General features: G+C 36.0%; 1 pseudogene; it reads right to left on the minus strand.

Annotated features, from left to right (window-relative positions):
• Positions 1-27,877, minus strand: LOC118752290 (annotated as a pseudogene).

The raw sequence follows: 27,877 nt of genomic DNA on the forward strand, positions 1-27,877 counted from the left end.
ATTATGATTTATAACATTTGCTTTGCGTTTTAATTATTACACAGTAATTGTTAATCGTAAATGTATTATTACCTGTCTAAGCGTCTAATTTACAAATTAATTAATACAATTCAGTTTTGTGGAATAATTTACAAAAGAAAAGAACAAAAAAAAAAAAAAACTAACTGCGAGGGGAGCAAGAAGTGTAAACGGAGAGCGAATTAAATTTGTCAGCCAACGCCAAAGGAACTCAAACACGCGGCCGAAGAGTAGCGAGAGAGCGTGAAGTAGTTTGGTATTTCGCCAACAACAACGTTCACAACCACGCCCAGTGGCGGCAATTAGCCGCAGATAAATGCAACAGTTGGCCATCATTATGCGCGAACGCTCCACGCTTGGGCGGCGGCGGCAATTATGGCTGCTGCTGTTGTTGTTGCAAATGCAGTTGTTTTTGCTGTTGTGCTTGCTGATGCAAATACAGCTGATGTTGCATGAAATGTTGTTGCTGTTGTTGTTGTTGTTGCTGCTGCTGCTGTTGTTGTTGCTGCTGCTCCCTAAGCTCTCGCTGTTCACGCTGCATCTGTTGCACATGCGCTTGTGCTTGCTGCTGTTGCTGCTGTTGTTGTTGCATATGCTGTTGCAGTTGTTCGTGATGTTGCTGCAATTGTTGTTGAAATTGTTCACGCAATCGTTGATGCTCTTCAGCATCCATTTCGCTGCCATAATCATCCATATCGATCACTTCGTCCTCGTCCTCTTCGATGAGCTCATCCTCGTCGTCTTCCTCCTGATCATCGAAACTATTTTGTGAACTATCGTTTTTACTCGCCTCCATGTCGCCCGCCTGACTGCCCTTCTGACTTTTCGAGTCACTGTCGCCCTCCTGTTGCATGCGCTTGTGCTTGGTGCGGCGATTTTGAAACCAAACTTTGACCTGAAACATAGAAAAAAAAATGTGTGTTAGGAAAAGCATAATTAAAATTTATAGTTTGTCTTCAATTTCCTGGAATTAAATGGCATGGTAAAGAATACAGGGATAATATCAATGAAAAGTTGGCGAAGGTTTCCAGCCTATATGTTAAAAAAGCGATAGTTATATTCCGAATAAAACGGCGCTCGTGAAAGCCCGCTTCTTCGCTTTAACAAAGCTAACATATTTCACATCTTAACTAGTTAGCATACAATTTGGCGTACCAATAAATATTTCGATGCCTAACATTGAAATTAACTATTAGGGGATTCACAAGACGTGTTAACCGTCGTAAAATCTTAAGCTTAACACTTGTTTATGTAAAATAGCGGTTAAAATGGTTGGGGGGTTGGCTAATTATATATTCTTTATCAGTTTAAAAGAATTTCGGTTTAGTTAGAAGTCCCCTAAAACCATTTCAATTAAAAAAGATGTTAACCTTAAGATTTTACGACGGTTAACACGTCTTGTGAATCCCCTATATGTATTAAAATAACGTTAATTATTTCGTTAAAAGTTTCCAATCTAAATTTCGAGAGCATTTTTATGAATTCCATTTCATAATTTTTTAATTATAATCGTCTCGAATAAATGAGTTCACTAAAACGCTCCACTCACTTAACTGGTGTGCGGAGTTGTAATCAACGTATAATATAGGCAGAGCAACAGCGGCTTATGATTTGGTGATAATATCGGCAGATCCGGAATAACCTAACAGAAAAGTCTTAGAAAAAAATTATCTCTCATCTACTAAGTATGTATTTTGAGCGAAAGCCCTTGTATATCATTTAGCTCGCGTCGTTCTAACAGTCGCAAAGTCGCAATGGCAGAGTGAGCAAAGCACACTCGTGTTCGAGTGCTTGGGCAGAGGATTTTTGTTAATTTAATTTTCTTTTTCTTTTTTAATTAACATTTCTTTTAATTTTTAGACATTCATGTTTTAAAAAGAAGCATATATGTTTTTTAAGCTTATTTAATTTTTAGAAACTTATTTAATGTATTCTTTTCTTGTTTTATTATATATTTTTTACTCAATTTAATTTTTTTTTGTGGTTAGATGTTATTGCTTTAAAAATAAAAATATTTTTTAATTTAATTTTTAGGAACTTATTAAATTTTTTCTTTTTTTAGTTTATTTTTTTTTGAGTTCTAGATTTTATTGCCTAAAAAAGCAAAATATTTTTAAAAATTTAATTGAATTGTTAAAACCTTATTTTATTATATTTCTTTATTTTTTTTAATTTACTTTGTTTTTCTTTTGTTAATTTCATTTTCTTTTAATTTTTAAATTTTACTGTTGCAAAAAGAAAAATATATATATTTACTTCATTCAATTTTTTAGATGGTACTTTATTTTTTTGCCTGTCTTTAATTTAAATTTCTTTTAATTTTTTAGATTTTTTCTTCTTTTCTGATTTAATTTTTTTCTCTTTTTAATTAATTTTTTAGAAAAAAAAAGATTTTTTTTATTTCTGCTTTATTTTAATTTTGTTTTTTTTTCGTTTCTTGATTAATTTTTGTTTTATTTATTGCTTTATATTTAATACAAACAAATGAAAATTTGATAGAGTAGTTATCTTTCAACTACAAAAATAATGAAAATCCGCCAAGACGAATCGTCACCATGGCTCGACAAATAAGAACCGCTCTTGCAAAAAGAGAACAACACATAGCGGCTAGCCAATAGAGGAAACGGAAAGAGCTGCATAATAATGATGACCCCTGGGTCCTTGGCTACGAAGCTGTTTTGAAGAAATTTGGAGGTATGAAACCAGATCTTGATATCTTTGTGCAGGAAATGGACCACATAGCTGAAGAATCAGCACTCTTCACCAAAAAAAGAACTCGAACTTGAAAGCTCACAAATACCAGATCTCCTGGTCCAGCCTCATAGCGTTGATTTTACAACTCGATATGCAAGTATATTGCATATGTGACCGAAGAAATACTCTCTGACTTGTGCAAAAAACAATACATCGTCCCAAAGTATAAAAGCGAAGAGAATCTATCATCACCCCCAGCATATCGACCCATATGGTGAAACTGCGTATTACGTCAGTTATTAAAAATTCCGGAGGAATTTTGGCCTGGAAATTCAGCAATAAGACCAATCGGAGACAATAAAAACTGTGTGGCTGCAGCGCAATGAGCAAGCCACCTATTAAAGCGAACAATACTACTATTTGGAAACCGTACACGTCAAAATCGCATTTAAAAAGGCACCAGAGAAGCTGAAACTTACCTCTATACAAATAAAAGTGTTTCCAACTTGCAACGTTTGACATCCTGGACTCAAGGCATGTTAGGAACGATTGTATATTGATAATCGAAAAGCGAGATGAAACATACATATATGCCTCCTTGGATATCGGGACGACATGACCACCAACATCACTGTGCGAAACACTGAAATAGCATGTACCAGGAGAAGTAAATTTTCACATATGTACCGAGGTAGTGACAATAAAAAAGTAGAGGGGTATCAGGGCATGAGACCGCAGACTTAGTGTTTTGGCGTTAATACAACAATGGCGAAGAAATGGCTGGAAAACTTCACAAAATGGACAGAACAGAGGATTCTACCTGCATATATTCTAGCTCAGGCGACGCAAATGTGCACGATGGAAGTAAGAATGATTCGTACTTCGAAACAATTCGACAGGCAACACCACAGAGAAAATACTCAAAACCAAGGAAAAGTGGTCCTATGCGAGCAACTTTACGAAATCGTTGCGCTGGAAGAAAAGACGAACCTGTATGCAGGAGCAACGACAATAAGTTAGTTAATGGGAATAATATATTAATTAGTCAATTTAAAACCCCCTGCCTTAAAAATCTTTAATCTTTAATCATATAATGGTTATGATAAGTTTTTAAGTACTTTACTTTGAGTTTATTTCTGAATGAGTATACAATTTTATTTCATAGTTTTTTTTTTAATTCTAACATTTTGTTATACATGCTTAAATTTTTTTTTTTTGATTTTGTACGCCAGCTACTAAAGTCTTTAACTCTTTATAGAACCAACTTAGAAATTGCTAACCTCTTATTCTACAAAAAAAAAACCTTGTATACTTCAGTACACCCACGCCAAAATTTTCCACATAGCTTACCTTTTTGCATGACCTAATAAATAAATTTAGCTAACATTTTAATTCTACTCCCTGATTTTCAACAAATTCCTCTCTACGTGCCGATTACTGCCACAGCTACATACATTGCTGCGACTATTAACCACTTTATTTCTACGACCGTTATTTACCCACCCGGCATACGTAAACACAAAAGGGTGTCAGAAAGTCAATTGGGTAGTGCACAATTTTCCCACCCCTTCCTATAATTTTCCAACCCTCGCTGCATACAGTTTTTTTTGTTTTGCCCAAGTGGCGAATGCTCAGCTCCTTTGCCAACAAACAGCTTGAGTTGACTGACGTACAACTTGAGTACCTGGTATTTACGCTTTATCCGCCACAATTGCAACAATAGCTACATACAATTTCATGGCATAGCACAGGGGGTTGTTTTACAGCTAATAACTCAAGTAGTTAGGCTGTTAACGATCAGTTGACATGCAATCACTTAACGGTCGGCAACATTTCAGTTCCAGTGCATTGGACTTTGGCTAAAATTCAAATAAAATTAAGTAGTATGGTATATGTACATATGTAGATAATACACACATCTGCACGTATTTAAGTAAAGCAAAAGCTCAAAAATTCATAGTAGATTGCGATGTTGAAGGGGTTGCTTTATTCAAAAAAAAGGGGGTGACGAGGTCTACACGTACGATTGTACAAGCTTTGTTTTGGGGGTGTAGACGTGATTAATATATGAAACAATTTATTGAATTTGATGCCTTTTATTTAACCCAATAATTATTTTGCGATAAATATCCCATTGAGTTGGAGGTGGAGCTGTCTCTGGGTTAAAATTGGTTGTGAGGGTGGCGTGACCTTTGAGTCTGATAAGTGGAGTCACGTGCTTGATTTTGTTGAAGGAGGCCTATTGTTGAAAAAATCTGACAGGCCTAATAGGGTTAATAAACTTCCATATGATACACAATTTTTTCCACTTTCAATTAACTATAATATTGAGATCTCTACCGAAAAAATAATTACGCTAACCGTTTCCATCACTCACGGCCTGGAGGTGATCTATTTAAGAAACAAATCGGCTTTCCAATTTTTACAATTACAATTAATTTTTATCTAACTACAGCGTGTGCCAAATGAGATCTACCAATGTTAAACACCATCTAATTTTTTATTATATGGTTATAACTAAACTCGTGCAAAATTCGTAATGGGTACTTATGTACAGTATACAATAACGTATTATTATTATAGATTTTTTTCTATTATTTCCAACGATCTATTGTTATGCGGCAGTGAAATTATCGCCAACATTTTAATTTAAGATCAGCACCCAAAACCCTCGTGATTAAGAATTTGGTCGACCATTTTAGGGAACGAGGTTCAGTTGGCGATCATCCTGGAAGAGATGCTCATCAAAATATTCGCACTAAATACAACGTGGATGCCGTGCGGCAGAGTGTAGCCTTGGCTACTCCGTTCACTAGATTTGGCATATTTAAAAGACCAATTGTATGTTAATAAACCAGAGGCTATAAGACCACTTAAGCAGAACATTCGAGTCCTGAAACCAGATACATTACGTGCTCTAATGGAAAGCCAATGTTACAATCGCGCAAAGTGATGGACATTTATATGATGTAATTTTTCATACAAATTATCACATAACTTCCATGAAATGCATTTAATATATAAAAAAAAAAAATATAATAAAAACAAATATTTATTAAAAGAGGTCTTTTTTAGCCTATATATGTTGCAAACTACTACCAACTGAATTGAATTTAAGCTTAAATAGTTTCCAGGTTCGCATAAATAAAGGTGTCTGGAATCTTACTTTTATCCTCATAAACACGTTTTCGGACGAACCCCAGAAAAGGAGATAAAAAAAACACTCCCGTCTCTATACTGGCATTTTAACCCGACCCTAATAAATATGAATAGGTTGAGGAAATCTCCTGTTAAATAATGAAAATTTATAATATTAATCTTGTGAAAAACTTTGTGCCAGAATTCCAAAACAGTTGATCTACAAATCTCCGTGTTTGATTTAAAAAACCTTTTAAAAATCGTAGATAAAATCAAATCTTCTAGCCATACAAAGCAGTCTTCATTTCGTTCCATTAAATATGTATAAAACTATTAACCTGCGTTTCTGTGAGACTCAGTGCTTGTGCCAGCTGCTTCCGCTCGGCGCCCACTACATAGTGATTGTTTTCGAAGGCATGTTCCAGCTTTAGCAGTTGCGTGGGTGAGAACGCGGTACGCACACGTTTTGGCTTGCGAAACGGTTGAAGCAGAAAATCTGAAAAAATAATAGACTTCAATTAACTATCGTAATATTTGTAGGAGAAAAATGTATATTGAAGGAAAATATACAAATATAAGGATATTGCTTTCGATTATGTATGTATTCAATGTTAGATAGTTTTTAAACAAATTTCACACCCCCATTTGAGTCAGAACTAATAAATATTAGTTAAAAATTATAATTTTCAATTCATTCTATCAGAAACAGAGAAATATATTTCCCAAATAAAAGCCTTAGCCTTGGTTTACCTATTTTCACTATCTACAATTTAATACTTAATATACAAAGTCATGAAATTATGTATATCTATAGTTTTAGTGCATTCAAATCTAATTCTAATAACAGAAATAAGAAATTCGTGTGCATTCTGTTGGGTCATCTATATAATTAAACGGTAGAGGAAAATAATATATAATATAGTTTACTTATGTTTATGTCAAATGAAATACGGAATATATTAAAAAAAAAAATCATAATAAAATTCGAAACAAATGAAAACTGAACGCAAATAAATGCGTTTGTTTGATACTTTATCCTGCCGCACAGTGGGGTAATTGATATCGATATTGGAGATTATTTAAAAAAAAAAATTTATTTCAAAGTACAAAGAAGTTTTTAGTACCAAATGAAAGTAGATAAAATTCTACATCACCATGTAATCAAATATTTGCATTTGCACAATTTTACCGTTTTCTTGACATATACTCTTAAAGTCGTCGCTTTTTCCTTTTTATGTGCGCAAAGTGTTTTTTTTTTTTTTTAAATTTATTTTTAATTATTGAATCTGCCCTGCCTAAGAGCCTAACAATAAGTTTTCGAATCTTAATCTATTCACTTAATTTACATCCCCTAGTTGGGATGAGTATTTTCTTAACTGGCCCTAAGAAAAGATTACGACTGGGCTGGTAAGTCATTCCTACGTAGTCTTGAGGTCCTGTTGACACGCAATAAAGATCTGGCTAAATGATTTGGTTGCGCTAAAAGCTTCGATACATATTTCGTTTTCCGTTGTTCTATTTCGGTTCGTACTTCTGGTATTCTCAAGTCGCGGTGAATGTTCTCATTTCGCATATACCAAGGTGCTCCGGTGATTGTTCGAAGGATTTTAGATTGCGCACGACGAAGGATTTCGATGTTGCTGCTGCTCGCGTTTCCCCATAACTCACATCCATAGGTCCATATCGGTTTTAAAACTGTATTGTAAATAAGCACTTTATACTCCAGACTCAGGGGTGAGCGAGAGTTAATAAGCCAGTGGAGAGAATTAGCCTTCAGCTTGAGATGAGTCCTTTTAGCCACTATGTGGTTTCACCAAGTAAGTCGCCTGTCCAGGTGGACCCCTAGGTAAGTGACATGATTGCTTTGTGGTATTTGTACGTTGTTTAAAGTCAAGGGCGGACAGTTACTCTTATTCAGTGTAAATGTAACTTGCTTACATTTTTGCTCGTTAACCTTTATTCGCCAGTTTGCGAGCCAATTGGCAACAGCTTCCATATGATTGCCTAGGAGCACAGTTGCTTGTAGAGGACACTTGTGCTCGATTGTTCCATGTTTTTCCCTGAAGCCAAATTGGTGAAGTGGTATTATATTGCGGGCTTGCAGATGTGGGGAGATGCGCAGCATAAGAAGTTTTTCGAATAATTTCGACATACACGGTAGCAGGCTGATGTTAAACGTGATTTTTTACTTCATATTTCCAAGCTATTTCCCATTTTTCTTTAAAAATAAATCAAAATCGGCAAGGCAACCTTCTGACTCAGGTATTTAGGCAATAAAAAGTGATCTTATTTTTCTTTTACTATGGTTCTAAGTATTTTATTTTATTTTTTAAAGAAATTATGACATATTAGTGAAGTGGGATTAAGCAAAAGTGTTTTCATTTACAAATAGCCTGGAGGTTGTAGTTGCATTCTGTAAAAAAAGTCTGCGCACTTTTTCAGTATATCGATTTATATAATATAACCTGGTTAGTGAAATATACACCAAAAGCAGCCAGCTCGAGAGTTTGAACTTAGTTTAAACCACAGCCATTCACTGAAAAACTGGCCTTAGAATGGCGTTATTTATTTGTTTAATGATTTATAGGGTGTATGTGAAACCGTGAAGATTGATACTGCGTATTTTAGTGTTAATTGTAATCGTTATTATTTTTTATAGTATGGTTATTTTTATGCTAGAATGACATGTGAAGTGAATAAAAAATATTAATAGTGATGATATTTTTAACTAGACGGAGAATGACAAAATGCCCCCAACACTCCACAACACAACACAAACCATTTTCGATGGGCGCTCTAATATATATATATACATATATGTATATATACCATACATATATTATAAATAATGGCGACCGCAGTGGCTTAGCGGTCAGAGGTGCGCACTACCACTCGGTAAGTCCCGGGTTCAATTCCTGATCTGAGCAACATCCACAAATGTTTTTTTTTTTTCTAATAGCGGTCGCCCATCAACAGGCACTGGCAAACCTATGCTCTATATTTCTGCTATGAAAAGAGTTTCAGTAAAGCTGTAGGTTCGGCCCAGCACAAGCAAAAAAACAACATAGGTACATATGTACGTCCAGGCGTCACAGACGAAGGTAATGAAGCAGGCAGAATCCACTGACCCAATGGAAGTGACAACGTCCACGGCAATAGAAATCGATAAAAAACGGTCTGTGTGGCACAAGATAATACCAATATACCAAAGTGGCAAATCTCGTTTTCCTCGTATAGTTGGGCAAGATCGGCTTAAAGGTTTACAAATGAAATACTAGTAATCTTAGCGGCATTTGTTGAAACAAAAGAGTGACCGTAAGATTGATTTTTCCATACACTTATTTGAAACGGATAATTGATGTAATAGGCGCCTTTTAGAGAAAAACAAAATATATGCTGGTAGAAACGTCGTTAAAAACTTGGAACTAGTCCCAGCCCCCTACTTAAAAAGGAAAAACATTAATGCGACTTTCGCAAAAAAAATAAAAAAAATTCTGGAATACCCTAATGTGCATACTGCCATAAAAGTTCAAGACTTTCACTATGTTTAACGCACTATTTCCCTAACATCAAAGCAACAAAGCGTGAAACTTGAATGCCACTAGACCCCTGGAAACAGTGGCAAATAGCAACGTATGAGTGTAGTGTATGTGTGTAAGTATAGTATGCATGACAATTGACTGATGGCTGATGTGGTGGCATCTTCATCAATATCCATTTACAGCTATCATCGCTTCAAATGCAGGGAGATGAATACATAAATGCAAATTCATTGGTGGCTTCTTTTTGATAAAAAAAAGAAGACAAATCAGTAAACATTTGCCGGTAGACTCAGTGAAATGTTCATATATATGACATACGAGTATGTGAGTAAATACATATGTATATAAATATATGTATGTATGCATCTATGCTTTAAGTTAATCACGTGTTTTCCCAGCCGCAAAGTACAATAACTGCCAAAAACCGTGGAATGTGTCTGATGGTTGGCTATTTCATTTTGAAGAGTGGTTTGAAAAGCAGCAAATTGCGAAAAAGTTAGCTTTGGTGACTTTGGTGAATATACTTGTATGGAAGTCGCTTCATTTTGGCGCTATGCAATCGCGCTTGTCATTAGCGAAAATTTGTTGTACAAATATGGCGAGGCAAGCAAATTACTGTGAAGTGGAAAAGTGGAAGGCGTCGCGCGTTGGTGCAGTTTTCACTCGATTGTGCTAACGAGCTAATTTTCCAGAAAATAGAAAAAATTGGCAGCATCGAAATGCTAAAATGTGAAAATTGTTCATTGCCAAAATATGTATGTACTTGCTAATTGGGAGAAAGCTTAGCCCGCTTAGAGTGAAGCGATTGATGCGTGCTAGTTGAAAAGTGATACCAACTATTTTATATAGTTTCGTTATGGTAATTTCTTCAAAATGTCTAATTTCAAAATTTCACATTTGAGCTGCCGAAAATTGTTACAAATTTGCAGCTACCTACTTTAACATTTTTTTTTTCCATTTAAACCCTATTGCTCCTTAAAGCAAAAACATACAGTAGCTGCATGCAATTTCGAGTTCAGCATGCATATCGATTTTCAACAAAGAAATTAATATACAAATAACGCTGTTATGCGCACAGACAGATTTTCGAAGCGATCATGCAAATTGGATTCCTCGCCTTGACTGAACAGGAGCAAATAACACACCACGAAAAAACCAACAACAACAACACGCCAACATATCTTCAATGCAGGGCTATTGTATGCAGGGCACGAAACAATAGCGCGCCAGCATCAGCGCGGAGGCGCAGGCGCAGGCGCAGGCGCAACCGCAACAGCACGGCCTTAGTTATCCAGCCCAGACAAGATTGCCACGAAGGGCCTGCAAAAATTAACTTGAGGCACTGTTTGCTTACTTTTTTCATGCTTTGACTACATTGCCATCGGAAAGTAAAGAAATACATACATTGTTGCTGACCTGTAGATATGTTATCACAGATTGCTGCAACATGTACTGAAGGTGGCCGGCAATCGCAATGCAACACCGTCACCACCACCACCACCAACTCCTACATTGTACGTGGAAACATACGCACATGCATACATACATACATATGAGGCGTGCGCGAGGTGGCGACTGCGCTTGGGAAATTTGTTTACTGTCTTGTTAAACGGTGTGGCTTTGTTCGTGCAGCTGTTTGAAGTTATTTTTTTTTTCGTTTATCCTCTGTCAGCCTACATTTATCGGCGCGATTGTTCTTTCTGCAGGCGTGTGTGAAATTTGTTCGAAAATTTGTTTATTGTTCTGTAATGATCACACTTTCGCGGTAGACCATTGCGGATGAGTGGGGATTTTGGAAACTGTGTGCGACGATTTTTTGATATATGTATGGGCATACTATGAAACAAATTCAATTGAAATTGAGTTTTATTTGAGATATTGATACAAAGTAGGGTTGGGACTATTCGGACCTACGATTATCTGTTCATTTGGTCATCCGGGTATTTTTTTTTTTTAATCTGAGAATAATCGCAATATGTCTCCTTTTCTTTTATTATATTTTCTTTTCTTTTCTTTTAAGCTTTTTAATGAGATTTTTATAAAATTTTTGGGTGTGCATGGCGAGACCGTTTGCAGAAAAAAATAAAAATGAATCAACGCTAGGTTTCCTAAATTGCCTTATTTAAATAAAGACAAGTAATTTTTAGAAAAAAAAACCGACTTAAATATATATACCAAAGTCAAAAGTTATGCAAAGTTCCCGAAATTTTAACGAAATCTTTAGGAGTATCTCATTTGTGTAGTGGTTGACATGAACCCGTAAAGAAATTTCTGTTCGAAAAATAAAGAGAATTCTGAAAAAATTCTGCAAGACTTTGTTCACATTATTATAGCATTATTTCCATTGCTTTCGAATGTGTACAGTTTATTTGATTTTAGAAAATTCGACAGATCTTTAAATTTTCTCTACAATTCAGAATACTCTGGGTGTATTTTCGTACAAATTCGTTTGGAAATGCAACATTTAATAGCAAATTGAATGATGCTTGCCACAATATTTTAATATCCAGAGATGGTCAGGGTTCGAATTCCACTGCAGGCAACATGCAAATTATATATATATTTTTTTTTAGTTTTTGTCCTGATTATTCACTTCACGGATGCTGTTTCGGAACGAACGCCGATAGCAAATTCTAAATTAGTCAGATTGGAAGTGTACGTTAAGCTCGGCGGATGAGTCAATAAATAACAACTTACAATGTCCACTACTACCAATAGTAGATTCATAGACAAGTTGAAGTGGTTTTAAGATTCAGATCAAAATTTCAATACCAATTTGATTGCCTTACTGCAATTTTGAAAATAGAAACAAAAATTTAAATAAGGCCTGTCCGTATTAAGGCAACAATAGTTTCGTTCTTGAACTTTTCCTGGAAAAAGCTGGTAAAAATGTCAAAAAGCAAAGTTGCTCTCAGAGAAAGAGAGAAAACCTGAAAAGTATGGGAACGATTTTAGGGTAATTTGCTAAATTATACGCAATTATATAGGCAACTGAACAAAGATACTTACAAAACTTGATAATTCTTCGTTAGGATAACTTTAATAAGGTAAAAGTGCGGATGCGCATATTAACGAGTTTTGGACATACATAGATACCAGCAGTTAATATATTATTGTAAAATCGACTAGCTTTCAAGACTACACTGAGGGAAAAAAATATTAAAATCAAATAGGAACGTAATTGATCTTACTATAAACGTCAACGAAAGTGCTGTATATTGGTAAATATTCAATTCAATTACGCGCAAAACTAAAAACAAAAAAATTAATTTGCATGCTATGTTGCCTGCAGTGGAATTCGAACCCGACCATCCCCGGATATTAACAACTCGTGGCAAGCATCTTTGCGCACTCAGCTACACCCAGGCATATAAATTTGCTTTCAAATGTTGAATATTCATCAACACTACACCACGCGATGGATAAACATGTATGTATAATTTTTGCGCAACTCCAAAGAATGTTACAACTTCTGAACAGAAAGAATTCAATTTGAATAATGTTAAGTTTTCATAAAAAGTTTGACAAGGTATTTCTTTAGATTCATAAAGGCTGGTCCCCGGATATTAACAACTCGTGGCAAGCATCTTTGCGCACTCAGCTACACCCAGGCATATAAATTTGCTTTCAAATGTTGAATATCATATTTTGACGACAAAATTTTACGACATATCGAGCCCTAACTGCCAAAATAACGTAAGCGAAATTTTTTTCAAAATTTTCTTTTTGATGCAGAAATGCATCTAGATGCTCTACGAATATATCTGCATCAAAAAGAAAATTTTGAAAAAAGTGTCTCGATATCTTGACATAACTTCGTCTCCTTTATACATATCCTTATCGATGATGTTATGGGCCAAAAACAGACAGATAGCCGATGTAGGCGCACATCTACATGATCGATTTATCGATAAATGCCATTGAATTTGACATAGTGAAAACAAGCCTTAAGAGTGTGTTTTTTTTTCTTCTTTCCAATGAACTTATACTTTTTTCATATTAAAGAAAATCTCAAAAATTCTCTTCAGTTCAATTGATTTTCGTTATTGCATGTTTTATCATTTTTGTATTTTGCAAAATTTGTTAAATTTTTTTCAATTATACATACAAGCAGGGACCGTAATAGCTACAACTTTTATGAGAAAATCGTTCTTTAACTGTTATTTTTGGACTTTTATTCAATCACTCCTTAAATAACAGTTATTTCTGAATTTTATTTATAAATCCCCAATAACAATGATTTTTGACTTGTATCTCAATAATCTGCAAAAAAACAGTTATTTTTGATTTTTTAATAAAATGTCTTAAATAACAGTTATTGAAGATTTTTATTTATAAAAGTCATAAATAAAAATCAGTCAGTGACTGCTGCCTTTAAAAGTCATCAATAAAAATCAGTCAGTGACTTTAATTTTTTAAATAATACTTATAAAGCCATTTGTATAAGTCGTAGTAAGCCTTTGTTCTCCAACACCTTCTTAACTGCGAAAAATTATAATGACTTTTATACGTATGACTTAAAAAATAAAAGTCGGTGACTGTTTTTTAATGATGACTTTCAAAAGTAAAAGTCGTCGATAACTGTTATCTAAGACTTAGATTATAAAAATCAAAAATAACTGTTATTTGCAGATTATTTGTATAAAAACCAAAAATAGTTGTTATGTGTGATTTATAAATGAAAAATCAACAATAATTGTTATATTTTTAAATTTTGCATAAAAATTACAAATAAAAATTTATTTTCAAATTTGATTCTCGGTGAAACAAAAAATCGATTGCTATGTATCTCTTAGTTATAGAACATTTCCATCATAGTGTATTTTTCAATGACAGTTTTCATCAATAACTATTATGTTCGGACCCTGCATGCATATGTACGTATGTACCAGGGTTGCTGCGAATATTATTCAGAAGTAAAAGTCCTTTCCGGATGATAAACAAACCGCTTATCCAAATTAAACTAGTTTGGTACCAAATTAAAGAGGACTTCAATATCTTTATAACTGAAATGTCTAAACGGGGGAAATCCACATATTTAAAACTATTTCAATAAAAACTGTCAATCAAATGTCAAACCTTGTGTCAGGTGTAGGCATTTCTTTAGTATTAAATTATGAAAAAAAAAATATAAATTAATATCGTTCGTTATTTCTGTTTAAAAGCTATTTCATTCCTCTTTCATACGATACCAAATTTGTTTAATTTGGAAAGGGGTTTGTTTATTATCCGGAAAGGACTTTTATTTCGGAATAATATTCACAACAACCCTGGTATGTACATACGGTCGCTTTGCGCGCAATACCTCTTATTCGCCAAATGCAATATCACGAATGTATAAGATAGTGTGAACATTTCGCAAAAGAGCGAAGAAACTTATTTTCTTCAAAACGTTTGAATGGTTTGCTAACTAAATTTACTAAATATGAGCTTCTACTATAATTATTTTTTTCTATTAAATTTGTGAAGTAGCGAAGCATTGAGACAGGGTAACCAGAATAAATATTTTTCTATGCCTCCTAATACGTGGTATTGCATTTGGCAGATATGTGGTGTACTTTAATTGAGCTCGCTGACCCTGCCTCTCGATGGGCCTGCTGCCAACCAAGAAGCGTAACGGCACTCACAAAGCAGAATTATGCCACGAAATAAAATAAAATTTAAATTTTTTTATACGTCCAGACAGCTTAACATAAACTTTTATTTACGAATATTTAGGTGATGAAGCCAAGCTGCATCAAAAGCAAAGAGGATAATAAATAATCGTTTCTGGTCCTTAATAATAAGTTGGTCCAATTCGAATTTATTCAAATAAGTTTTTATGTGATGAAATAAATTACCCGAATAAGGGTAATCTTTCTGCTAATATGAATTTGTTCTTATATGTAACTCGAAGTTACCGCCGCCATATTTGAGCATTTCTTTTAACTGGCAAAACGTACCTACTACTATTTTATTTTCGAATTATATTCAAAGGAGTTTCCATAACTTTTTTAACTTAATTACTTGGTGTTAGCCACGACAAAGCAGACTAAATAAAGGTTCACCGCAAGTCAAGTGTTATTTTGATGAATTACCTGCAGCAAACTTACATACATAAATATTAAAAATTCATAATTTAACAGCATATCATTAGATGCCACTAATAGTAGTACGCCAGCGAGATGGGTATAACTACATACATACATTAACATGCCTATCTAATAGGTTTGATGATGAATAACTCAGGCTATATATACTCTTGGGGATTTAGTGGATATACCATGCGATGTATGAAAAAAAGGTAGCAAAGGTTCACTGCATGCAGGCATACCGTGTTTTATGACAAAAGAAGGCGTGGCGGCGGTAACAGCCCTAAAGAGGATATTAGAAAGGTGCTGCTGCTGCTGTGCGTGCGCGTCTACCACTTCGAAGATAAGGCGATCAGAAGGGTTTCCCCTTTGAGTTTGTTTTCTTTAAGTATAGGTACACCGTTTTTGTTTTGTTAATCAACGGCCAGCCTCAAGGGACGAAATACATATATACATATTTCGTTCTGTATTTCTTGAAATTTTAATTAGATTTTTTTTTTTTCATAATAAATGCGCATAACGATTGGAAGGCCTGTTAATATGATTTTAATAAGTTGTAGACTCATGAATGTATAACAATTTCTTGGAAATTAAGAAACGCATGCATGCGTCCCGGCGCATATGTACATATGTATGTATGTATGTATGTATGTATGTATGTACGTATGTACACACCAGCGTACGGATTAAGTGATCGAGTTCGTGTTCGTGTTGTGGTGGAAAGATAGGGTGAAACATTGTGGCAATTGGTATTCATAAATGTAGATTTTTAATTAACTTTTAAGTATCTACCTTTAGAAAGAAGTTTTCACTTTTTTGTTGAAACTAAGACAGGTTTTATATGGCTGTCTGGTTTCGTGAAAAGTAAATACTTTTGACAAGTTTTGTAAATATGTATGTATATGTATATGGAAAAGTGCGTCAAAAGAAAACTTTCGCACCAAGGGTAGCCAAACTGCAATTTATGTGCCACTCCGCTTAATGCGAGTATTATTTTTATTACATTTTTATTTGCATACATACATATGTACATAAATACGTTCGATTGCAGGCACACACTCACATTTACATATGTATACGACACTTCGTTTTGATGTAGACGCCATTACAAAAATCGTCATCATCATTAAAGCTAACAACCTGCCATTACAATAGTTAAAAACGCTGCTGTTCACTCTTTTTACACACACACACACAAGTTTGTATGTTTGTATGTATGCATGTGCATTAGTGTAACATTCTGCTATGCGCTTGCATTGGTGGTGGGTTTGTCAGTTTTGCGCATGCGTGCCTGCCGTTGCTTTTGTTCGCCGCCAATGGCGACTCGATCAATTAAACTGGTTATTTTCTTCCCATACATTTTCGTCCCCGCTCATAAATCGTAATTGATTGTGGACACTCACTTATAATTCGTAACGCAAAGTGAAATTCTGTCGCTGAGTTAAGTTGGCACCCCATAATGCGAATTTTCAAAAGAAAACTATCAGGTTCGTTTGCCCAACGTTAGCCCAGGATAGCCCAACTTTTTTTTTTCGATAGCCCACCCTGGGCTCAAAAGTTATAACAAAAACAATTTTTTTTCATACTAAAAATTTAAATTTTTTGATTTCAATATTTTTACACTCTCATTCATTTGCTCAAGGTTGGCTCAGGTTAGCCCAACCTTAGCTCAAAAGTGATAACAAAAACAATTTTTTTTCATATTAAAAATTAAAAAAAAAAAAAAATTAAAATTTTTAATATCAATATTTTGACGCTGTAATTCGTTAACCCAATGTTAGCCCAGGAAAGACCAACTTTTTTTTTCGTTAGCCCACCCTTAGCTCAAAAGTTATAACAAAAACAATTTTTTTTCATACTAAAAATTAAAATTTGTGAATTTCAATATTTTTACACTCTCATTTATTTGCCCAACTTAGCCCAACCTTAGCTCAAAAGTTATAACAAAAACAAATTTTTTTCATACTAAAAATTTTACCTAATTGTGACCTAACGGAAAAGAATATTGGACTAACTTTGGGCTAACAAACAAAAAAGTTGGGCTATCCTGGGCTAACCTTGGGCAAACCCAAACCCTATACAAATAAGTAGCTGACAGTACCCTCAGACTTACGACATCTAATATTTTGCCTCTATTTCGGACAGAGGTTTGCTTAAACAGAGAGTCTGATAGCCAAAAACTCACTAAATACAGAGATCGGCGTGGACACAACTTCAAACTTCCAACGGAAAAGAATGGGAACCCGACACGGTTTGATTAAACAACGAGCTACCAGTTTTCACAGATGGATTTATAATGGACATGACAATGAAAAGTTGCTCAGCGGGACAGACGTACTAGCACAAAACTTGCCTTTGCCGTAGACATACGGCCCTTGCGTCGGCATTGATTAGACTGAAAAGCTTAAACATATAAATTCGCGTAACTTGTTAATTGGAAAAACCCTTCCTGAAAGAATGTGGAAACGCAATTTTATAGCCCTTCTGCTGGCCGAATTTAGAGAGTCTGCATTTTTGGATGCAGAAATTCATTCTCCTCTGCTTATCAAATATGATTTATTAGGGCACACTAATACCTAGAATATATCTTTAACACCAGAAATAATTTCAACTTGGAGATCAAATAAATAATAGCTCTTACCAAAAGATGGTAAGTGGTAATTGCAGGCAGAGAGCTCTTTCTCATCCTGCTCGTCCGACTATATGGCACAGAAATATGAGCTATAACGAACGAAAAGACCAACTCTTTAAGAGCTTCTACGCGAGACCTGTGCTCCTGTTCACGAATAAAAAAAAGAAGTTGCATTGCTGAACTTTTCGAGTTTTCTTGGCCATGGACCCTGTCAGACGCATTCAAATACTACAATTGTGCTGGGCTTGTACTACGTTGGTTTTACGGTGATGAAAGGATGGTTAGACATTGAAAGTATGCAAGTCCACGAATGTTGTAGGGGGATCTGCCGGAACTTGGTATGATTTAATGGCAGTACTGTGTAAAAAATGCACTTTTTTGAAAAACTCTTGCAGTGTCAAATAAGAGAAACAAAAAGAAGTTAATACAGAGTGTAATAGTGCCTTTATTTATGTTAATGTCTGTTGAATTTATATTCAAAAGTCTTTTGGTTTTATGCTTTATATTTTTAGAAACATTTCCCAAAATGTGTCGTGAAATATTTCATAACCTTGCCATATCAAAACATTTTATTCATAAGCCTTCACTATTTTAAAATTTTATGTCTGACTTTGATGGTTATACAAAAATATTTTAGTATTCATTTTATTGCTATGTGCGGCTTTAGTCTTAAACAGCATCGCGATTCGATTATCTTTGGTGCATCTCAAAGCAGATAACTGCAAATTTAAAACTTAGTTTTTGATATTCTAGTTCTATGAATAAAGTCTATTAAATTACTCTACCCTTCTAGAGCTCTGCATATATCAATTTCGCACTCGCTACTCTGTTTATCCACATACAGCTGCAACCTGCAGTTGTCATTGTACATATATCCTCCAAGGTAGCCTGAATTTGTCATAAAGTGGAGATCTTGTCATGTGGCACAATACACAACGGTTAGCTACTATGTTGTAGGTATTTTTTTTTTTTTCTTTTTAGCTACACAATAAAAATGCGATCGCACTCTATAAATACAACATAATAAACTCATGTTCACATTTTTTTTTCGGCAAAAAAAGAAATCGTCAAAAATAAACATCATCAAATTAGAACGAAAAATGAGGAGTGTACATTAATCCAATATTGTTTAATGTTTTTGCCAGCGAGCATAGGCATCTGTGTTATTGTACTCGTAGATACACTTGGATGTGCTGGCAAATCATAATTACACAATGCCATTTAAAGTGTCAAACTGACAAGCTGAGTTCCAAGCCAAACAATAAACAAACAAAAGGTGGATAGTTAGCTTCAGTGGAATGACAGTTTTCGGGGAGCTACCTACCTACTATTCGCCCTTCAAACACATATTTTTTATTAATTGCAAATCAGCTTGTTTTCCGTGTCATCCCTATTGGCAATATAAATACTCAGCGTTCTTTTTTATAAATATATACACACATACATGAACTTTAATATAAACAATAATGTGTGCACACGCATATAAAAAAATAATCGCATTGTATTCGATTCAATAATTGCTTATGTATGTATATACATACATATTTCTATGTTGCAATTATTTTTCGTATACATACATACATATATACAAAACATTTTTCTTCCTTTATTAGTATGAATTCGATTTAAGAAGTTGTAGCCACTAGATATATATTATGCCAACCCTGTCAAGTTGACATATTCTTTTTTAACTACAAACCCGGTTGGCTTATTTTATGGACCTTTTGTTTGTACTCCCGAGTATGTTGTTCATTGTTGTATCAGCCATTCGATTTTTCCTTGAACATTAACTACAAGTAATTCAATTAAATTATTAGGAGAAGCAAAAGTGTGCAAAATCAGAAACTCCCCTATGTGCAACGAGAGATGAGTTGAAGGGTGCCCTGCCAATTCATAAGGTATGCAGCTGATCAGTCGGTTTGGAAATTGTATGAGAATTGATTGATCAATTTCGATCGCATCCTAAGCGATCATAGAGCCCTGATCGCCACTTGCCTTTCAGAGTAGATATTTCCCTTTCTAGTTGGCCGCTGTGGTGTAGTGGTAAATAGTGCCACTCAGCAGGGCCTGCGTTCAAGCCGTGGTCAAAGCAACATCAGAAAAATAATAGAAAAAAAGATTTTTCTTAACAGCGGCAGGCAATTTCAAACCTTCGAGTGTTTGTCACAACTTTAAGGCGCATGCTAAAAATCGGCGGAGAAGCTCGGCCAAACACTAACATAAACGTAATCGCTATTCTATTATTATAGCCAGCATTACACTGGAACGTAGTTAGTCGACTGCCTTCTTTTCACTATGTCAAATTAAGGCCCAACTCAGCTATACGTACCAGTTCTATTTAAAACTCTTTATAATAATTTCCTTTGATATTGCTCAAGCAAACTCTGGAATCCAATGTTTAGTAATGGCAAATGTTCATTTTAGGTGAAGCTGTATTTGCGCTGCCTATAGGGCCAAGAGTAATATCGTAGACAGACGGCAATGTTGATCCGGATTAAAGGCGCAGTTGCTCCGATCAAAATTGTACCCTGTCAGATGACAGTAATGTCGATTGACGAGCCGTGAGGTCGTGGGTTCGAGTTCAACTGCCAGTAGAATATTCATTTAATTTTTTTAACACATTTATTACGGCATAAATAAGTGGTGCGTGCTTTTAACCAGACCCACCTAGCCAAGTAAAATAAATCAAATAAAATTGTAAAGAAATATAAAATTAAAACAATTGGGATCAACTGCAGTTAATTATCGATATAATTCCAAAATTAAAGAGTTTATGCGGATCAACGCTGGCGTCTGTCTATGCTTTAACTCACAGTTGGCCACTTCATAGGCACGCGTGCCAAAGCTTTCAAAAGCTCGCTGTACAATTTATATAGGGCAGGCAGAAAATTAAAGCTTTCGCTGGCCAATTCTGCTTCAATTTATTAAAGTTTAATAGAAACGTGGTGACCGCTTCTGAGGCGATTCCTAAAGCAGGATAGAAAAACTTTTGAACTGCAGTATGAGTTATCGAACGGTAAATATGGGTCAAGCTCATTTGAGACTGAGCTAGAAGTATGGTATTAAGCAGTAAATCATACTAACCTTACATTTTTTTTTGGGAATCAAGTTAAATGTGGCGAACTACTTGTGAAACTTTTTAACAGAATTACTGACCGGATTATTTCTCAGCCAACAATTGCGATCCAAAAGCTGTCACTTCATCCTGAGAATCGAATCAAAACTGACAAATCGCTATAAAAGGCGTGTGTATATGTATATGTTCATGTACTTGTTGTGTTTATATGCAACACTCAATGTCAAATTAAGTTGTTGCTACTATCAAAACTTGAAAGTACAATCAAAATTTATGACGTAGACGCACACATACATACATACATATGGAAACACACGTACTTACGTACGTATAACATGTTGTCATTTAACGATCATAAATCAACAACATAGCAGTTAGTATAACAGCAATTTACAATTTAATTATGCGCACCAAAAAACAACAACAACAACAACAGTGCGTAGCAGCACGGTGAACGCTAGTAAATAAACGCTGAAATTAACTCAATTTTTGGCGTGTTGCAGGCAGGTTTTGTTTTTTTTCGTATGTATGTATATGGAGTGAAAGGCGCTTCAAATAAAGTAATTGGACGATAATAAATGAAGTATTTTGAGAGAACTGAGATGACAGTCGCAATGGCTGTTAAGGAGATGGAAAGGTAGAAAAAACGTATGAGAAAAAGTTCAATTTGAAAATGAGCCGAGTTAAATGGCAATGTTTGTATTTTGAATTTTTTTTCGTTTGTTTGTTTTTGCTGTGTAGATGCGGAACAAATGTTCAACATTTGAATGTCCGAAAAACCTCAATTAAAAACGCATTAGCTTGAGCGTTACAAAAACGCAAGTATGTATAAATATGTATGCACATTGGTAGCAAGCTCGCATGCCTATAGACATACATACATATGTACATATGCGGGTACAATAGAGGCCTGTGTTATTATGTTGAAAAAAGCAACGACAACAATATAGGCCGGGCGCCGTTCTTATTGCTGCAACAAGCGCCACTTTTTGGGGCACCTCTACATACATTCATATGTACATATTATGTACCGCTATACGCACTCAAGACTTGCCACTTTGTTTTTGCTCTTTTTTATCGTTCTTGTTTTTTTTTTTGTTTGTTTGTTGCACGACATTAACATGCTTCCATTCAAATTAACGATGTGTGCAATGTTGTTCAAACAATTTAATTAAAATGTAATTTATTTCAAATTGTTATACACGAACGAAAATAACTACACATTTTTGGGGATTGGCTGGTATTTAGTCTGCTGGTTGGGTTGTTGTTTTTTTTTATCGCTCTAGAGCTCTTCGTAAAGTGGCGTTTGCAATGTTGTAAGCCAGCCTGCCAAGTCTGCACCGTTGCGAAGTGCACACTAATTAACTTGTAATAAATGGAGCAGTTAACCTTTTTTTGGAAGAGTAGGCGTTCGCAAACATTTCTTATAATTATATTGCTTCTAATGGAAATGATGAATATGCGAGAAAAAGCTGTTATTACGCTTGAGTTCTTGGGAATCATGATATGCGCGTTTTGGGCGTGAGGATATCTTGTAGTATGATGTTTATTTTTTTTTTTGTTGTATTTTTCTGGCAATGGAAAGAATGCAGTTTTTTTTTTAGTTACTCATCAGCTGTAGGATATGTTTTAAGGAATGTATTCTTCGTAATTCTAAAGTTTTGGTAGTCTTCAGTGCTTAAACGAAACTGAATAACTAAAAGAGCGATGCAAAGTTAAGTTATCCAGGGCAACTCGCATACAAACAAAAATAATAATCTGAATGTGCAAACAATTTTAAGGGTTTATTGTTATGTATATGTCAAAAGCAGGGTTTTTTTTAGCGGAATGGATCAAAGACAGCCGGTTTTCTGTAAGCCTCATAAAACTAAATTTGGAAGTAAACGAATTCTTGTAGAATAAATTAGCACCGAAATTTAAAATGATTTTTATTTATTTATTTTATTTTATTTTTTATTACATCCTTGAACATCCTTGAAAATGCTCAATATTTATTTTTGAAAAAGTAAAGTTGTTAAGTATTAATACACTTTCGACCACATCTTCAAATTTCGTCCTTCTAACTTTATTAGCATGAAAAATAAAATTAATTGAAGGAGCATTTTCAATACCTAGATATTAGTCCTTGTTCACCAAAAAAGTTATTTTGTTTCTAGTTTTACAGAATTTTCTTTTTCATTTGACACCCATAAAAAAATCAATTAAGCAAGTTAACTTTTTCTAACTACAATGTCGTTAATTTAATGAAAATTACGTTTGTGTGGGTTCATAATCTCTAGAAAAAAGTTTCCTTAAGACTTAGAGCCTTTTATCAAGTAGGTTTTAAAATTTATCTGCCCTTTAAACAAAAATTTTGTTCTGAAAAAAAAACGTGTTTATAGGACAGATAAATTTCATGACCTACAGGAGAAAATGGCAGAGCTGCAGCTAACTGAGAAAATTTACTCTTCATCGTACGTTCCGCGCGGAGTGAAGCTCTACCCAGAGTTACAGCGGACGACGGCAAAGCGGTCGGCGGTAAGTGAACAGCTATATAGTAGCCGCAGTGAAATCCGTCAGAGTAAACACAATTGCGACACACGGCCGCTGCCGTCAGTTTTCATTTTGATTTGAAAATTATCATTAAAATTAAATATTTTTTCTGTGCGATTGCCAAACTTGTGAAATTAATAAAAATTACTACAATCAACACTCAATCAACATTGTGCCGTCCCCACTGGGCGGTAAAAATAGAAATAAATTTAAATCAACCGAAAAACGTCGGCGCCGCAATTGTGAGCCATTCCATATGCCGTTGTGAGTTTTAATTTTGACAGCGGTTAACCGACGACCATTTTACCGTCGTCCGCTGCAATTCTGGGTAGAGCTTAAAGCTTTCAAATTGCTGCCACCATACGAAACTGTTTATATACATATGTATATAGGTAGCAAAATTTTAAGTAGCGTTTTGGAGCTGAAAGTAAATCAGTTTTTTATTTTGAATCTCTTAGTAAATTTTTCAGCTTGATGACGCTGCTGAAAACAATATAAAAAAATAAGTGCATTTTTCACAACCGAGTTACAAAAGAACACTTGCTTAAATGTCGATATAAATACATGCAAAGCAATACCACAAACTCGGTTATTTATCAGAGCTCTCCCAGGTCGATTAAAATAAATAAAGTAAAAAAAAATTTTAATATTCCACGCTTCTAGTATAAATGGACTAAAAAGTAGAAAATAATATTTCGCAGTCCCATAGAATTTGTTTTGATAACTTTTGACTTTGAAAATTTTGTAAAAGTCATAATAAACAATTTATGAGCTTGAAAATTAAAAACGTGGGAACACCTGGTTTGCTTTGTTTCGCCTTTCTACGCTCGACACCGCTCGGCTTTCTGTGTGTACTGTACTTATTATGGTGCTTATTTAAACAAATAAAATGTAAATAAAATTAATTAAAGAAACTTGTAAAATAGCAATTAATGATTAACCTCAATTAAGAATGAAAACTTGCTTGAATATTGTAGCTGCAAAACTGTCGATAATTAGACCATCGATAGTGTTCGGCACTATTTTTTTAACTATATATATATATCGTCGATAGTATCGTATAAGGTTTTCGCCCAAATTTGATATGCAGAATTATTTAAAAATGTACTCTAAAACGACGTACTGGACACGTTTCTTAAAAGCTTAACACTTGAGTTATTTGAAATGAAATGAAAATGAGAAAAAATTTAATTTTTCTCCTTTAAATTTAATATTTTGCGCTTTTAAAGACATCCTCCTGTTCCATATATGGCATTCAACGAGTAAATTAAAATTTTAGAACAAAACAAAAAAAAAACTAATCAACAACGTAATTAGAGTAGTCCTTTAATAAAAATAAAAAAACATGTTAATGATATTGCGGTGACCTTATTCGAGTGTTTGTGTAAGTTGTGTGGTCGGTTTGTGAAATATTTGCGGAAATTTTATGATTTGTTATTAGGGCTCGGAATGTCATGTACTAAAAAATTTTAAATTTGCGCTATAAACAAGCAAAATGTGCAATTAAAAATATGTTCCTAATATTTCATTGCCGGTACAAAAATAAATAACACATGCATTTTAATCAAACAATGATGAAAACAATTCACTTCAAAATACAATACATATTTACAGTCAGTCAATAATGTTTAGGTATAGCGAATTTTTTACAATACGGGCAACTATTTTTTAAATATTTTATTTTTCGCAAATTTTTTATAAAAGAGGGTTAATTTTACAACAACGTTGAAAATGACTGTTAAAATGTCCCTGCAAGCCTATATCAATGGAAGCTCTAATTTAGCAATGCCTGCTCCCATGCGAAGTCCACTTCAACGAATTCAAGTAAAGAAAACTTACTCAATAGTAAAGTATTGTAAACTTACTACCGGGAAATCGATGTGGAAATATCCGTCCATGTCGACTCAGCAGCCACGGGTAGAGCGGGTAACTGTCGCGAATCAGGTGTGGCCCGCCAAAGTGCGGATGATGCGGCCCGGGCGGGAATAATGCCATTGGATGGCCTGGCGGCAAATGCGCTGCGGGATGATGATGTTGTTGTTGCTGCTGCTGCTGCTGATGGTGATGATGCGCTAATGCAGCGGCCATTTGAAATTGCGCTGCCAGGAAGTGTGGATTAGGCGGCGGAGGTGGAGGTGGAACAACACCAGCCGCAGATGGCGGTAGCGGTGGCCCACCGTGTGGTTGTGGTGGTGCTGGCGGTACCGATCCGGGTATCGTTGGCGCTAAAGGATGCACAACAGCAGGGTTGCCAGACGCGTTGCCACCCTCTAACGAGTTAGGCGCGCCACCGGGTCCAACTGCACCGCCGCCGCCGCCACTGCCTGACTGAAGTAGAGAAAGACTTTGTGGCGCTTGCATTGGTAAAGGGCGTATCAAACCGGCCGGTATGCCAGGCACATGAATGGGTCGCTTGTTAAGCTCACCTATGCTGCCGCTGGCGCTACCTGGCGTTTGAGGCGATTGTGGTGTGGCGCGGCTGTGTGGTGGTGTGGGCGAAAGAGAGGGCGTGCGACTACGATTAACAGTTATATTAGGTTCACGGGAAGTTTGTGTCGTTAGGCGAGTGGGCGAACGTGAACGCGATCGTGTGCGACATCTGCCCGCCAGTAGGGGACTAGCGCAATCACGTTCCGGCGATTGATCCAATATCGAGCGACGACGACAATAGATGAGACCCATGGGCGGGCGTGCGAGTGCAGTGTGGTGCTGATCCGCTGCCGAGCGATAATTCACAGTAAAGCTATTCCTTAATTCTAATGGTTGTTGGCAATGATGGGAGTCTTCGCTGAGGCTAAGGCTGACGCGACTGGGCGGACGCTCGTACGGGAGCAGTAAGCGATCGCGATCGCGCTCGCCATTTGGACGTTCATCTGGACTGTCGCTGCGTTGCGAGGAGGAGAGTGGTGGTGAGATGACAGTAGGACGTATTGGTCGACAATTCGTTGTTGTTTGCGTGGGATCGCCGTCATCGCGTTTTTTTGCTGTTGCTGCCAACTATCGAATCGATGCTGAACGCCAACTTTGGTTTGATGTTTGCAGTCGTTACGGTTGCCGTTGCCACCGTTGTAGTTGCTGTGCCACTGCCTATGGAGCGCGTCGTTGACTCCGCAACAGCGGCCGCCGCCGCTGCAGCTGCTGCTGCCATTGAAGTGGGTGTTAGGCCAACGACAAAGGGATTAATCGGCGCCATTGGCAGCATATTGAACGGTTGACGGCCGCACGTGACCATTTGCGAAATTGCGGTCAACACAATGTACGAATATCACAAACGGAAGAACAATGAGCGCGCGCGAGACAATGGCGAAATCCGGCCGGACGGGAAATTGAAAAAATGCAACTGCCACTTGAAAGCGATTATTTGAACGTTCGATGGACAGCGCCGCTTTCGATGCACACAATTGTTTGCTTAACTAACGTACGGCCGGAATGAGCTTCGCGGTTTGCTGGTTAATTGAAAACTCGGCAAAATGACAAAGTGCTTGAATCACTGACTATAACGGACGGGCACAATAACAACAACACTGTTGATAAGTAGCAACGCTTCAGTGGCCATATAGCGTACGCGCACACTAACACACACGCACACATACGCGCCTGATTGCTACCGATTGCCGTTGGAGTACAGTGGTGGAGTGCATCCGTTGTGCGCTTCAGATAAGTGATGACATTGACAAACGAGACCGCAATTGTGACTGGGTTAGCTGCAACGGTAGCGCTGGCGGTATTAGTAGCGATGTAGCGTAACGGTTGCGCTTGAATTGACAAGCTGTCAACGCCATAATGCAGCTAAAAGCGTTTAATTGCGCGCACACGCATACACAGACGCACAGCAGCAGCCGCGTTCGAAGCGTATGCAGCCGACACGACAACACCGGTTAGTTCTGCACACACGCACAACTCCAAGCGCGATTGATGCGCTCAAACGTTCGCAGTAATTAGCGTTAACTTCAATTAAACGCTTATGACGACTCGCGCGCTTCGGCACTAAATGGCGGCTGCTTAATTTTAACACAGTATTATTTTATACGCACAAGCGCTTGTTTTTTCTGTTTTAGCTTTTATCAAAATTGCGACGGCAATTCGCGTAAAACACGCATTCGCTGCGAGTTTTCGACGTTGCGCTTCAATAAAACGTAAACGCCCGCCTTCGTTCGTGTCGCGTCGTACTGTA

The sequence above is a fragment of the Rhagoletis pomonella genome, unplaced genomic scaffold, assembly GCF_013731165.1.
Source record: "Rhagoletis pomonella isolate Grant_MI unplaced genomic scaffold, Rhpom_1.0 Rhpom_scaffold_01369, whole genome shotgun sequence".
Taxonomy (NCBI): Eukaryota; Metazoa; Arthropoda; class Insecta; order Diptera; family Tephritidae; genus Rhagoletis; species Rhagoletis pomonella.